This window comes from Scomber japonicus, chromosome 10 (assembly GCF_027409825.1).
Source record: "Scomber japonicus isolate fScoJap1 chromosome 10, fScoJap1.pri, whole genome shotgun sequence".
In the NCBI taxonomy this organism is placed as follows: Eukaryota; Metazoa; Chordata; class Actinopteri; order Scombriformes; family Scombridae; genus Scomber; species Scomber japonicus.
The window spans coordinates 34,341,933-34,356,428 of NC_070587.1; the positions used below are offsets into that span (position 1 = coordinate 34,341,933).

The window sequence follows — 14,496 nt, forward strand, 5'->3', positions numbered from 1 at the left end:
TTCTGAGGCAAAATATCAAGAAAACTTATAACACAATATAATACAATATAATATAGTATAATATAATATTCAATACAATAAAACAGAGTCCCATAATTTGCCAAACCCTAAAATGAATCTATATAATATTTAGCAGGTGTTGTTATTTTTGTGTCCACCTCTGAACTATAATGAACTATAACATACATCTGTATAAATAAGATTTTAAAAAAGCTTTAATTTGACATCAAGAAAACACAGGAAGTGAATAAACAACATTTTCTGTTCTTATTAAATAACAGAAACGTTCCTAATGTCTCTACAGATCATCTCCTCACATCACTTATAAATAACTCTATCGCTGCTTTTAGAGAATAAAACACTCAAATATTTAAAAAACGATTGAAATGAAAGATTTAAAATGTCTTTACTCACTGAGACGAATGTGGCCATGTTCCTGCTGTCAGCCTGAGAGATGAAGTGTGTGTGTGTGAGTGTGTGTGAGTGTGTGAGCTCTTTAAAAACCTCCATCTGGCCTCAGAATGTGTGATGTCATCAGAAGGGGGCGGGGCCTCGTCTACACAATGATGTCATTATTCGAGTCTTCCTGCAAAATGTAATCCAGAGTCAGATTAGAGATTAAAGACATGAGACATGCTCACACACACATTCAGACGTTCATGCACGTGCATCAGTGTGTGAGGACAGCAATCACACACACACACACACACACACACACACACACACACACACACACAGTTCTTTATTTGTGAGGACCGTCTCTGATATAATTCATGTCCCAGCCTCCAACCTGAGACTATAAAAACAAATCTGAGGCCTTTAAATATATCCAAAATGTCCTCATGTCCTAAAAATGTCCCAACATGTCTTTAGTTTTCCAAAAATGAATTTCCCTAGTCTCTGAAAATGTCCTCACTTCCCCTAAAATGGTCCTCATGTTTTTAAAAAATGGCCTCACTTCAAATGTCTCGTCTTAATCCTCACGTCACTTTCTAGAAATGTCCTCACACCGTAAAGATGTCTTCATTTCAATTTCTAACAAATGCCCCTGCTTTTTAAAAATGTCCCCACTTTTTAAGAAAATGTCCCCACCTTCTAGAAATGTCACAACTTCCTAAAAATGTCCCCACTTTGTAAAAAAAAATGTCCCCACTTTTTTTTTAAATGTCCCCCTTCCTTAAACTGTCCCCCTTTCTCAAAAATGTCCCAACTTTTTTAAAAAAAATGGCCCCTTTGTAAAAAATGTCCCCACTTTTTAAAAATGTCCCCCTTCCTAAAAATGCCCCCATGTTTTAAGAAAATGTCCCCCTTTCTCAAAAATGTGCCCACTTTCTAAAAAAAATTCCCCCTTCCTAAAACTGTCCCCCTTTCTCAGGTGTAACCCTCTCCTGTGTCCTCACAAAGACAGAACAAACTCACAGTCACACTTCAGTGTCCTATTTTATGTTCAGAGTGATTCTCTGACAGTCAGTTAGATAACAGTTACACAATGTGTGTGTGTGTGTGTGTGTGTGTGTGTGTGTGTGTGTGTGTGTGTGTGTGTGTGTGTGTGTGTGTGTGTGTGTGTGTGTGTGTGTGATAATAGTTTAACAGGAAATCAGAACTGTTGAACAGTAATGAAGTGATTGGTTACTGAGGCTCAGAGAGGAAACGGCGCCCCCCGGTGGCTGATGTGAGCACAGCAGGGATTCATGTGAGGATCAGAGTGTTCAGCTGGAAGAGTTTAAACATTAAATAAATCACCAGCAGCTTCACACATTATATTTAATGAATGAAAACAAATATTAACACAACCAATCATTTTCAGGTTTGAAAGAAACGCTCATAAAAAAAAATAAAAGTGTGCCTTTCATTTATTGATTTAATTAGTTTAGTTTGATATTATGAGGAAACATCCTTTAAATAACTCATAACTCAAAAGCTATCTTTAAAAATAAGTTTTATTAACAGCAACATGTTTTATTATCTTATATTATAGTTTAAAACAGGGGTCTTCAACGTTTTCCAGGCCAAGGACCCAAACTTGAGAGATTTGAACCCAAAGGAGAGATGGAGCGAGGACCCCCTACTTATATATATAGTATAAAATGGTGTTTTATATTAAACTGGTCCTACAGTGCCATCATGTATAACACACCTTGTTATTGTGCATTAACCCTCCTGTTGTGTTCGAGTCAAGGGAGGAAGGGAGGGAAGGAAGGAAGGAAGGAGAGAGAAAGGAAGGAATGACAAGGAAGAAAGGGGGATGGAGGAAGGAAGGGAGGAAAGGAAATAAGGAAGGGAGGAAGGTAGGAGGAAAGAAGAAAGGGAGGAAAGATAAGAAGAAAGAGAGGAAGGTAGGGGGGAGGAAGAACAGAAGGAAGGAAGAAAGGGGGATAGAGGAAGGATAGAAGGAAGGGAGGAAAGAGAGAAGAAGGAAAGAAAGAGAGAAGGAGAGAGGAAGGACAGATGGAAGGAAGGAAGGAACAGTCAAAACAGACGGGGTCAATTTGACCCTGGAGGACGACAGGAAGGTTAAATACTAAGATATTCAAATAATACCAAACCTGCAAAAAGTCATTTCAGAGGGGTCCGTTCGGGGGGGGGGGGGGGGCGTCAAGGAGCCGCTATCAGCTATCAATATGATCAATATGCGGGAGACTCCAGGAACTTCCGGGAGAGTTGGGATGTGCAAGGTATACGGTCTCGTGATTGGCGCAGCAGCGATAGGGGGCGGGTCCTCCTCGTTGGCGGGAACAGGTGTTGTGAGTGAACCGGTGCCCAGCTTGAAAGAGCTCGTGTGTGTCGCTGAATGTGTGCGAGACGTCTTCTGCCTCCATGTGTCTGTTCACTGCAGTGTGTTGGATTTGTATTTAACCTTTGTGTCTTCTTTCCTCCCTTCCTTCCTTTCCTTGCTCCCTCCTTTCCTTCCCTCCTTCTCTCCTTCCTTTCCTTCCTTCCTTCCTTCTTTCCTTCCTCCCTCCCTCCTTCCTTACCGCCTTCCTTACTCCCTCCTTTCCTCCTTCCTTCCTTCCTTCTTCCTCCCTTCCTTCCTTCCTCCCTCCTTTCCTTCCATCCTCCTTGCTTTCCTTCCTTCCGTCCTTCATCCTTTCCTTTTTTCTTCCTCCCTCCTTTCCTTTCTTTCTTCTTCCTCCCTTCCTTCCTTTCATCGTTCTTTTCCTTCCTTCCTCTTCCCTTCCTTCATCCTCTCTACTTTCCTTGACTCAAGGACAACAGGAGGGTTAAAGATATTTCAAGTTGTGGAAAAAATTTGCGAAGGGGAATATAAAAAAATGTGTAATCAACCAAAACTTTTGCGACCCCCCTGCAGTACCTCCGCGGACCTCCTGTTGAAGACCTCTGATGTAAGAGGATCCGAGTGTTCAGCTGTCAGAGTGTAGAAGGGACATTAAATAAGTCACTACAGCAGCTTCACACATTATTTTTTTTATTAATGGATTTGATGAAAACAAATATTAACACAACCAATCATTTTCAGGTTTGAAAGAAACGCTCATAAAAAATAAATAAAAATCAACAAGTAGCCTAGTAACAAGTCTGCCTCTTCTTCTGCAGAGAGATTACAGTCTATTTAATATTCTTATATCATTTCATTTATTGATTTACTTAGTTTAGTTTGACATCAGAGGAAACATCCTTTAACCCTCCTCTTGTCCTCGAGTCAAGGAAGGAAGGGAGGAAGAAGGAAAGAAAGGAGGGAAGGAAGGGAGGAAAGGAAAGAAGAAAGGGAGGAAGGAAGGAAAGGAAGGATGGAGGAAATAAGGAAGGAAGGGAGGGAGGGAGAAAGGAAAAGAGGAAGGGAGGAAGGAAATAAAGAAGGACAGAGGAAAGAAGGAAGAGAGGAAGGAAATAAAGAAGGACAGAGGAAAGAAGGAAGGGAGGAAGGTAGGGGGGAGGAAAGAAAGAGAGAAGGAGGGAGGGAGGAAAGAAGGAAGGAAGGAAGGAAGGGAAGGAAGGAAGGAAGGGAGGGAGGGAGGAAAGAAAGAGAGAAGGAAGGAGGGAGGAAAGAAGGAAGGGAGGAAGGAAAGGAAGGAAGGAAGGAAGGGAGGGAGGGAGGGAGAAAGGAAAAGAGGAAGGGAGGAAGGAAAGAAAGAAGGACAGAGGAAAGAAGGAAGGGAGGAAGGTAGGGGGGAGGAAAGAAAGAGAGAAGGAGGGAGGGAGGAAAGAAGGAAGGGAGGAAGGAAAGGAAGGAAGGAAGGAGGGAAGGAAGGGAGAAGGAGGGAGGGAGGAAAGAAGGAAGGAAGGAAGGAAGGGAGGGAGGGAGGGAGGGAGAAAGGAAAAGAGGAAGGGAGGAAGGAAAGAAAGAAGGACAGAGGAAAGAAGGAAGGGAGGAAGGTAGGGGGAGGAAAGAAAGAGAGAAGGAGGGAGGGAGGAAAGAAGGAAGGGAGGAAGGAAAGGAAGGAAGGAAGGAGGGAAGGAAGGAAAGAAGGAGGGAGGAAGGAAGGGAGAAGGAGGGAGGGAGGAAAGAGGGAAGGGAGGAAGGAAAGAAGGAACAGTCAAAACAGACGGGGTCAATTTGAGCCGGGAGGACGACAGGAAGGTTAAATAACTAATGACTCAGAAGCTATCTTTAAGAATAAGTTTTATTAACAGCAACATACTTTACGTTATGTCACGTTGTTCCCAGTCATTACACACATCAGTCAGTAAACAGCGTCAGTGCGCATGTGTGAGGCCGGTTAGCTCAGTTGGTTAGAGCGTGGTGCTAATAACGCCAAGGTCGCGGGTTCGATCCCCGTACGGGCCACATGAGTTTTGAACTGACACACGGCTGGTTCAATTTAGGTTTATGTTCTAATTCTGATAATGTTATGTGAGATATAATGGACGCAAATGTATCCGGTGATTAAATAATAACATATTAAAAATGTCAATTATGAAAGAAACATGCAGGAGTCTTGATGACGTCATGCTACAAACACAGAAACCATCACCAATAAATAAATAATAGTAATCTCTTTAAATCAAACATCCAAACCATAAAACTCAGCTATATTATCACTCAACATTAATATTACTATTATACATAAAGTTACGATTATTTTATTAGATTTATTTTTCTGCAATTGTTTTTTTTTATTGTTCTTCTTATTTATTGTTCTTTATTCTTTTTTTTATTATTACTGTCCACTCTGCTGCTGTAATACTGCAACTTTCCCCATCATGAGAATAATAAAGGAATATTTTATCTTATTCATATAAACTGTGATTACAATGCTCAGCTAACACTTCCTTTACAACTTTAAGATTATCTTTCTACTAAATGTCCCCACTTTCTAAAAATGTCCCCATTTTTTAAAAACTGCCCCCCCTTCCTAAAAATGTCCCCCCTTCCTAAAAATGTCCCCCTTTCTCAAAAATGTCCTTGCTTTTTGAGAAAATGTCCCCCATTCCTAAAAATGTCCCCCTTCCTAAAAACTGTCCCCCCCTTTCTCAAAAATGTCCCCCCTTCCTAAAAATGTCCCCCTTTCTAAAACTGTCCCCCCCTTTCTCAAAACTGCGCCCCCTTCCTAAAAATGTCCCCCTTTCTAAAAATGTCCCCACTTTTTAAAAAATGCCCCCCCTTCCTAAAAATGTCCCCCTTTCTCAAAAATGTCCTTGCTTTTTGAGAAAATGTCCCCTGTTCCTAAAAATGTCCCCCTTCCTAAAAACTGCCCCCCCCCCTTTCTCAAAAATGCCCCCCCTTCCTAAAACTGTCCCCACTTTTTAAAAAATGCCCCCCCCTTCCTAAAACTGTCCCCACCTTTTAAAAAATGTCCCCCCTTCCTAAAAAAGTCCCCACTTTTAAAAAATGTGCCCGCTTTTTAAAAAATTGTCCCCCCCTTCCTAAAACTGTCCCCACTTTTATCAAAAATGTGCCCCTTGAAATGTTCATATCTTGGTGTTAGTGAGTGTTAGTGAGTGTTAGTGAGTGTTAGTGAGTGTTAGGTGTTATCATGCTTCTTCTTCTTCTCTGATATTGTTTTGCTTGTTTTTTACATTTCTTAATAAAAGTTGAAAAAAACAAAACAAACAAGAACATGCTGTCAGTGTGTAGTTGTGTAGTTGTGTATATTGTATATTGTGTGTGTGTGTGTATTGCATGAAGTCAGTGTGTAGTTGTGTATATTGTATATTGTGTGTGTGTGTATTGCATGAAGTCAGTGTGTAGTTGTGTATATTGTGTGTGTGTGTGTATTGCATGAAGTCAGTGTGTAGTTGTGTAGTTGTGTATATTGTGTGTGTGTGTGTGTATTGCATGAAGTCAGTGTGTAGTTGTGTATATTGTGTATATTGTGTGTGTGTGTGTGTATTGCATGAAGTCAGTGTGTAGTTGTGTAGTTGTGTATATTGTGTGTGTGTGTGTCTTGCATGAAGTCAGTGTGTAGTTGTGTATATTGTGTGTGTGTGTGTGTGTGTGTGTGTCTTGCATGAAGTCAGTGTGTAGTTGTGTAGTTGTGTATATTGTGTGTGTGTGTATTGCATGAAGTCAGTGTGTAGTTGTGTAGTTGTGTATATTGTGTGTGTGTGTGTGTTGCATGAAGTCAGTGTGTAGTTGTGTAGTTGTGTATATTGTGTGTGTGTGTATTGCATGAAGTCAGTGTGTAGTTGTGTAGTTGTGTATATTGTGTGTGTGTGTATTGCATGAAGTCAGTGTGTAGTTGTGTATATTGTGTGTGTGTGTGTGTATTGCATGAAGTCAGTGTGTAGTTGTGTATATTGTGTGTGTGTGTATTGCATGAAGTCAGTGTGTAGTTGTGTAGTTGTGTATATTGTGTGTGTGTGTATTGCATGAAGTCAGTGTGTAGTTGTGTATATTGTGTGTGTGTGTGTATTGCATGAAGTCAGTGTGTAGTTGTGTAGTTGTGTATATTGTGTGTGTGTGTATTGCATGAAGTCAGTGTGTAGTTGTGTATATTGTGTGTGTGTGTATTGCATGAAGTCAGTGTGTAGTTGTGTATATTGTGTGTGTGTGTGTGTATTGCATGAAGTCAGTGTGTAGTTGTGTAGTTGTGTATATTGTGTGTGTGTGTATTGCATGAAGTCAGTGTGTAGTTGTGTAGTTGTGTATATTGTGTGTGTGTGTGTATTGCATGAAGTCAGTGTGTAGTTGTGTAGTTGTGTATATTGTGTGTGTGTATTGCATGAAGTCAGTGTGTAGTTGTGTAGTTGTGTATATTGTGTGTGTGTATTGCATGAAGTCAGTGTGTAGTTGTGTAGTTGTGTATATTGTGTGTGTGTGTATTGCATGAAGTCAGTGTGTAGTTGTGTAGTTGTGTATATTGTGTGTGTGTATTGCATGAAGTCAGTGTGTAGTTGTGTAGTTGTGTATATTGTGTGTGTGTATTGCATGAAGTCAGTGTGTAGTTGTGTAGTTGTGTATATTGTGTGTGTGTGTATTGCATGAAGTCAGTGTGTAGTTGTGTAGTTGTGTATATTGTGTGTGTGTATTGCATGAAGTCAGTGTGTAGTTGTGTAGTTGTGTATATTGTGTGTGTGTGTATTGCATGAAGTCAGTGTGTAGTTGTGAAGCTCTGAAACTCATTTGACTGTCAAACTGGAACCAGAAACCAACCTGCAGCTCATCAGCAGCTTGTTTCCATCTTTAATGATCCTCTCCACACATGATGCAACTTATATATATATTTATATATATGAATATCCTGCTATGAATCATAATAATAATAATAATAATAATAATAATAATAATAATAATAATAATAATAATAATAATAATAATAATAATGTGTCTTATGAAGGTTTTCTGGACTCCCTGAATATATATTACATGCTAGTTTAAGTGTCTTTGTGCACTGGAGGCTGCAGGTTGAATATTGGACAACAACTGGTGTCATAAATCATGCAGATACAAACAACTTTATCTAAGGCAGGGATGTCAAACATGCGGCCCGTGGCCCAGAACCGACCCTCCTTCCTTCCTTCCTTCCTTCCTCCCTTTCTTTCCTTCTTGTCTTCTGTCCTTCCTCCCTTTCTTCCCTCCATCATTCTGTCCATCCATCATATCTTTCTTCCCTCCCTCCCTCCTTCCTTCCATCTTTTTAATGATCCGGCCCACATGAGATCAAATTGGGCTGTTTGTGGCTCTTGAATGAAATGAGTTTAACTCCTCTGCTCTAAGGTGAGCACAGAGAACATCATCCAACTGAAGTAACAAGATGAAAAACATATTATTGAGTGGACTGAGCCTTTAATAGCTTCACTAGTTGTATTTGTCACTTGTGTTGCTGCCTCTCCCATTAAAGTTGTATTTATCAACCCGAAACTATAACAACGCGGCCTCAGACACACCATCACATGCTTCTCATGCAAATATCTAACAAATAGCTCCGAGACTTTGACTCACAAATCTTCATTTCCATACGAGAGACGAGGAGAATCCACTCTGCTGCTGACGACCCGCGAGCAGGTAGGACTCCGATTTCACCTCATAATGACTAAATATGAGTTATAAAACATGAACTAGTTATATAAGAGGATTAGTTTGGAGAGAAAAGTGGGACAAACACGTCACACCAGCAAATTAGACTTTTGGAAATCCCCAAAATGATTTCTTAATGGGATAAAAAACAAGTTACAGCACACAGTTAAGTCTTTTGTGTAACAAACGTCCATTTGTCTGTTCTGTAACGTTGAAATTGGGACAGTGGGACAGATCATCATGTTTTATGCTGACTATGAACAGAGTAGAGATCCCTTGTGTGTGAGCAGCTTAGATAATATAATAAGAGTTTAAATAGAAATTGAATTAATTATTTTGACTATTTAACTTAAATATAAACTATGTGTAAAGTTTCTATATTGACTTAATGATCTCTGAGCAGCATCTAGTGCAGGGGTGTCAAACATGCGGTCCGTGGGCCAGAACCGGCCCGCCGAGGGGTCCCACTTTCCTTCCTTCCTTTCATCTTTCCTTCCTGCCTTTTTTCCTTCCTTCTTTCCTTCCTTCCTGTCTTCTTTCCTTCCTCCCTTTCATCTTTCCTTCCTGTCTTCTTTTCCAACCTCTCCTTTTTTCCTTTGCTTTCTTCCTTCCTCACTTTTATTCTTTCCTTCCTTCCACCTGTCTTTCCTTCCCACCTTCCTTCCATTTGTCCTTCCTCCCTTTCTGCCCTGATTCCTGTCCTTCCTTCCTTTCTTCTTTCCTTCCTTCCTTCTATCTCTTCAATGATCCGGCCCACATGAGATCAGATTGGTCTGTTTGTGGCCCCTGAATGAAGATGAGTTTGACACCTCTGCTTTAGTGGATGTTGGATTAACTGCTGCTGACTTCAGTTATACAATAATCAAAAAAATCAATTTAACATGACAAACATAAAGCTTTCTGAACTTAAAAAACTATGTGTAAAGTTTCTATATTGACTTAATAATCTGAGCAGCATCTAGTGGATGTTGGATTAACTGCTGCTGACTTCAGTTATGAGTTCTTATTGAAGCCCGTCTCCATCTCGTCGTCCTGTATCTGCGACCAGACGGCAGCAGTGTGAAGTGAGGGTTGAGAGGGTGGTCCGGGTCGTTAGTTATTGCTTGTGTGAGGCGTGTGACTGCTCTGTGGTTGAGCTCGGTGAGGTTTGGGTGTGGGATGGTTAACCTTCCTGTCGTGCTCCCGGGTCAAATTGACCCATCTGTTTTGACGCTTTCTTTCTTCCTTCCTTCCTTCCTTCCTTCCTCTTTTCCTTTCTCTCTCCTTTCCTTCCTCCCTCCCTCCTTTCCTTCCTTCTTTCCTTCCTTCCTTCCTTCCTCTTTTCCTTTCTCCCTCCTTTCCTTCCTTCCTTCCCTCCCTCCTTCCTTCCCTCCCTCCTTCCTTCCTTCCTTCCTTTTCCTTTCTTCCTTCCTTCCTTCCTTCCTTCCCTCCTTCCTTCCTTCCTTCCTTCCTTCCTTCCTTCCTCTTTTCCTTTCTTCCTTCCTTCCTTCCTTCCTTCCTTCCCTCCTTCCCTCCTTCCTTCCTACTCGAGCACAACAGGATGGTTAATGATCTTGGATGCAGTATGAGTTATTATATCCTCAGCTCTCTGTTTCCAGTCCCAGCTCACTTCCCTCTGACTCCCCAGTCCTTACACTTTCCTTTCTTTCCCCGTCTACTCACCTGTTTCTACTTCTCATCAGTCCTGCAGTTAGCTGACCTACTCCATCCTCCGCCTCCTCCGCCCTGCAACTCATTCCTTTGTCAGCCACTTACTTAACAACCGGCCCAGATCCTTTGTTCCCCTGTCAGATTATTATGGTTATCATGAGCCTGTTGTTATCGGTTACCCGGACCTACAGCTCTGTGGATTAATACTACTCCTGGTTAGATGATCTGGACTTCTTTATCTTCATTGAGCTGTCCCTGCCTGCTCTTTATAATCTGCATCAATCTTTCCCCTGCTGTAACACACATGACCTGAAACACCACACCATCATACAGGGTTAGGTTTTCTAGAGTATTAGCTCAACTCGCCGGGTCGTTGTGTCTACACGGTGACAAACCTCCAGAATCAGGCCAAACACATCCAACAGTAATACTGAACTGTAGATACTTAACCCTCCTGTTGTCCTCGAGTCAAGGAAGGAAGGGAGGAAGGAAGGATGGAAGGGAGGGAGGAAGAAAGAAGGAAGGGAGGAAGGAAGGATGGAAGGGAGGGAGGAAGGATGGAAGGGAGGGAGGAAGAAAGAAGGAAAGAAGGAAGGAAGGATGGAAGGGAGGGAGGAAGGAAAGGAGGAAGGAAGGAGGGAAGGAAGGAAGGAAGGAAAGAAGGAAAGGAGGAAGGAAGGATGGAAGGGAGGGAGGAAGAAAGAAGGAAGGGAGGAAGGAAGGATGGAAGGGAGGGAGGAAGAAAGAAGGAAAGAAGGAGGGAAGGAAGGAAGGGAGGAAGGAAAGAAGGAAAGGAGGAAGGAAGGATGGAAGGGAGGGAGGAAGAAGGAAGGAAGGAGGGAAGAAAGGAAGGGAGGAAGGAAAGGAAGGACAGAGAGAGTAAAGAACAAAGGAAGGTAGCAGGAAGGAAGGAAGGAAGGAAGGAAGGAAGGATGGATGGATGGATGGATGGAAGGGAGGAAAGGAAGAAGGAAGGAAAGAAGGAGGGAAGGAAGGAAGGAAGGAGGGAAGGAACAGTCAAAACAGACAGGGTCAATTTGACCCGGGAGGGCGACACAAGGGTTAAAAAGACTTCAAAGAAATTAAAACCAGTGTTCATATCTGATATTCAACAAGTAAACCTTTATATTGTGCTGCCAGCCTTTATTAGCTTGTGATGACCTCGCCCCCAGATCATCAGAAATCAGACTTTTAATTAATTACTCTCATTATTTGAGGAAACACAGGGTCTGAAGTACAGTCTTGAGGTACTTGGACTTTACTCAGCTCTAAAATAAATATATTGTGTATTTATTGTTATTGTTAAATAAACAATAAATTAATAAAATACCTTGTCATGAATTTTATTCTCTCGTCACAAAGCACCTTCCTGTTTCAGAAAGCTTTATATTTGAGCATGGTCCCGTCTGCCATCTCAGCACTCAGTAACCTCCCCCAATAACCCCATATGGACCCAGCAGCCCTCCTCGGTGTGATGTATGTGTCGGTTGTTCAATGTCTGGTAGTGTTTGTGCAGTGTGTATCTATCTATCTATCTATCTATCTATCTATCTATCTAGCAGATTTTGAAAATGGCGTGTTATGTCAGCCAACTCAAGGTTCAAGGTTTATTTGTCATTTACATGTTTGCACAAGAAGCTAAATTTGTAAAAATAATCTATAATAACATCACAGACTCAGGCTAAAAAATATACATCTCTGTTGTTTGTAGTAACGTACAAGCGCCACAAGATGGCAGTAGCTACATTTGAGGTTCTCCTGCAACTATACTTGTCAGACAGAGCAAATCAGAAATGAAGGCTTCTTCCTAATATAAGCCTGCTTCTAATAAAGGCCTGGTACGCTCTGCAGTTGAGGTGAATAAAGTACCAACAACTATTAGAGGAAATACAGACTTACTTTCCATAACTGAAAAAATGAATTAAAATCTGAAAAAACAGAAGGACAGTACTACATCCCAACTAGGAAGTATACTGTACCACCAGTAGTAAACTTAACCCTCCTGTTGTCATTGAGTTAAGGAAGGAAGGAAAGGAGGAAGGAAGGAAGGAAGGAAGGAAGGAAGGAAGGAAGGAAGGAAGGAGGGAGGGAGGGAGGGAGGAGGGAGGGAGGAATTAAGGAAGGAAGGAAAGAAGGAAGGAGGGAGGGAGGGAGGGAGGGAGGAGGGAGGGAGGAAGGAAGGAAGGAAGGAAGGAAGGAGGGAGGGAGGGAGGGAGGGAGGAATTAAGGAAAGAAGGAAGGACAGAAGGAAGGAGGGCGGGAGGGAGGAATTAAGGAAGGAAGGAAGGAAGGAAGGAGGGAGGGAGGAAGGAAAGAGGGAGGGAGGGAGGGAGGGAGGAATTAAGGAAGGAAGCAAGGAAGGAAGGAAGAAAGGAGGGAAGGAGGAAGGAAGGAAGGGAGGAAGGAAAATAAGACAGGAAAGAAGGAAGGACGAAAAAGAAGACAGGAAGGAAGGAAGGGAAGATGGAAGGAAGGGAGGAATAAGGAAAGTGGGCCAGAGTGGACCCCTCAGCGGGCCGGATCTGGCCCACGGGCCGCATGTTTGACACCCCTGGTATAAGGATTTGTTTTAAACACAGAATTAATTCCAGGTTCCTCTCCAGAGACTCCAGAGACCTAAAGAGACTCATGGCTGATCCTGTGGTCAACATGCGTCCTGTGTGCTTCCTGCTGCTGGCTGCACTGATGATGCCAGGTAAGATTTACTTCTTTCCTTCCTTCCTTCCTTCCTTCCTTCCTTCCATCTGTCCTCCCTCTCTCCTTCTCTCTTTCTTTCCTTCTTCTCTCTTTCCTCCCTTCCTTCTTTCCTTCCTCCATCCCCCTTTCTTCCTTCCTTCTGTCCTTCCTCCCACTACCTTCCTTCCTTCCTTACTTCTTTCATTTGTCCTTCCTTCCTTCCTCCCTTATTTCCTTTCCTCCCTTCCTCCTTTCTTCCTTCCTTCTGTCCTTCCACCCACTATCTTCCTTCCTTCCTTACTTCTTTCATTTGTCCTGTTCCATCTGTCTTTCCTTTCTTCTTCCCTTTCTTCCTTCCTTTCTTCCTTTCTTTCTTCCTTCCTTCCTTCCTTCCTTCCTCCCTTCCATCTTTTTAATGATCCGGCGCACATAAGATCAAATTTGGCTGTATGTGGGCCTTGAATGAAGATGAGTTTGACCCCCCTTGGTGTAGACTGAAGCCTAAACTTATTTTGTCTACCCTTTTAACACTTTAAGGTACGTCTGCGTTGGCCTCAAGCTGTGGTAGTTGTTTCCTTTGTAGAAGAATTTCTTAAGAGTTGATGTTTCTCTGAAGAATTAAAAACACTGAGCGATTAATCTTTCTCTTAACTCTTTACATGCCAGCACGGAGAAGGAAACACATCCTCAGTTTTTATACTGTAACTCCTAGTGGCCATTATGAAGAACAGAGTAATAAAGCATATAAAGAAAAGTCGTTGTATGTCCTTTAGGCATTTAACAGAAGTTAAAGTATACACATGACACAATAAATCCCTCACACTTTCTTTAAGGAGAAATATGATGTTAGAGATCTCAGCCCATTCTTTTTTCCTTTCCCAGAATCCATCGCCACTGTACCTGAAAACAACACGGGCCTGAATTTCATTGCTGTTTTTCCAGAGAACATTGCCTACTATCATCCTTCTGACCCCCAAAATCAGGTTCATATCACCGCCTTGTACGGCAACACCCAGGTCATCATCAAACAGTCTAACTTCGAAACCCAATATCTGACGTTGTCCGCTGCAGAGAAACGGGAAATCATAGTTGTAAATAAACTGGAGATGAGAAAGACAGACATTTCCGACAGGACTCTCCAAATTACCAGCACCAAGATTATCACTGTCCACGCCGTCAGTCTCAAGGAGAGCAGCGTGCAGACGGCTCTGGTTATACCTACTGACAAACTGGGGACGGAGTACTTCATCCCACCTGTACCCACAATCCAAGGAACCACTGACTCTAACATAGTCACGACTTCTGTCACTGAAAGAGGTCCATTCAGACTTATTGTTGTCAATGCAGATCAAGAGAACAAGATAACTGTTGAAGGTGCAATGACCAGTGAAGTTCCTCTTCAGCCCTACGAGAGCGCTCAGATCTTACTAAATACAGAGGCAGCATTGCGGACTGTGAAGACAGACCAGCCGGCTGCGGTCCTCTTTGGTCACACTTGCGCCATGCGGCACAACTGCTCCTGTGGGATGCTGTACACCCTCCTGCCTCCAGCCAAGAAAAAGAAGCTCAAGTACTTTATTCCTCCTGTACTGGCCACAGATGCTGAAGCTGAAACATTTGTACTTCTGTCAGAGGGAAAATCCACCAAAGTAAAAGCCTTTAACCCGAAGTCACCCCTGGTGGAGACCACCGGTACTGCTGTTCTCTACCGTCCCGGCTTGCTCCTCACTCTGATCCCAGAGACAGACTTT

General features: G+C 42.3%; 1 non-coding gene across 1 annotated transcript; it reads left to right on the plus strand.

Moving 5' to 3' along the window:
* The first annotated feature begins 4,673 nt into the window (after positions 1–4,673).
* trnai-aau (transfer RNA isoleucine (anticodon AAU)) lies at positions 4,674–4,747 on the plus strand. Its single transcript has one exon. It is a non-coding gene; the product is annotated as a tRNA-Ile (tRNA).
* The last annotated feature ends 9,749 nt before the right edge of the window (positions 4,748–14,496 follow it).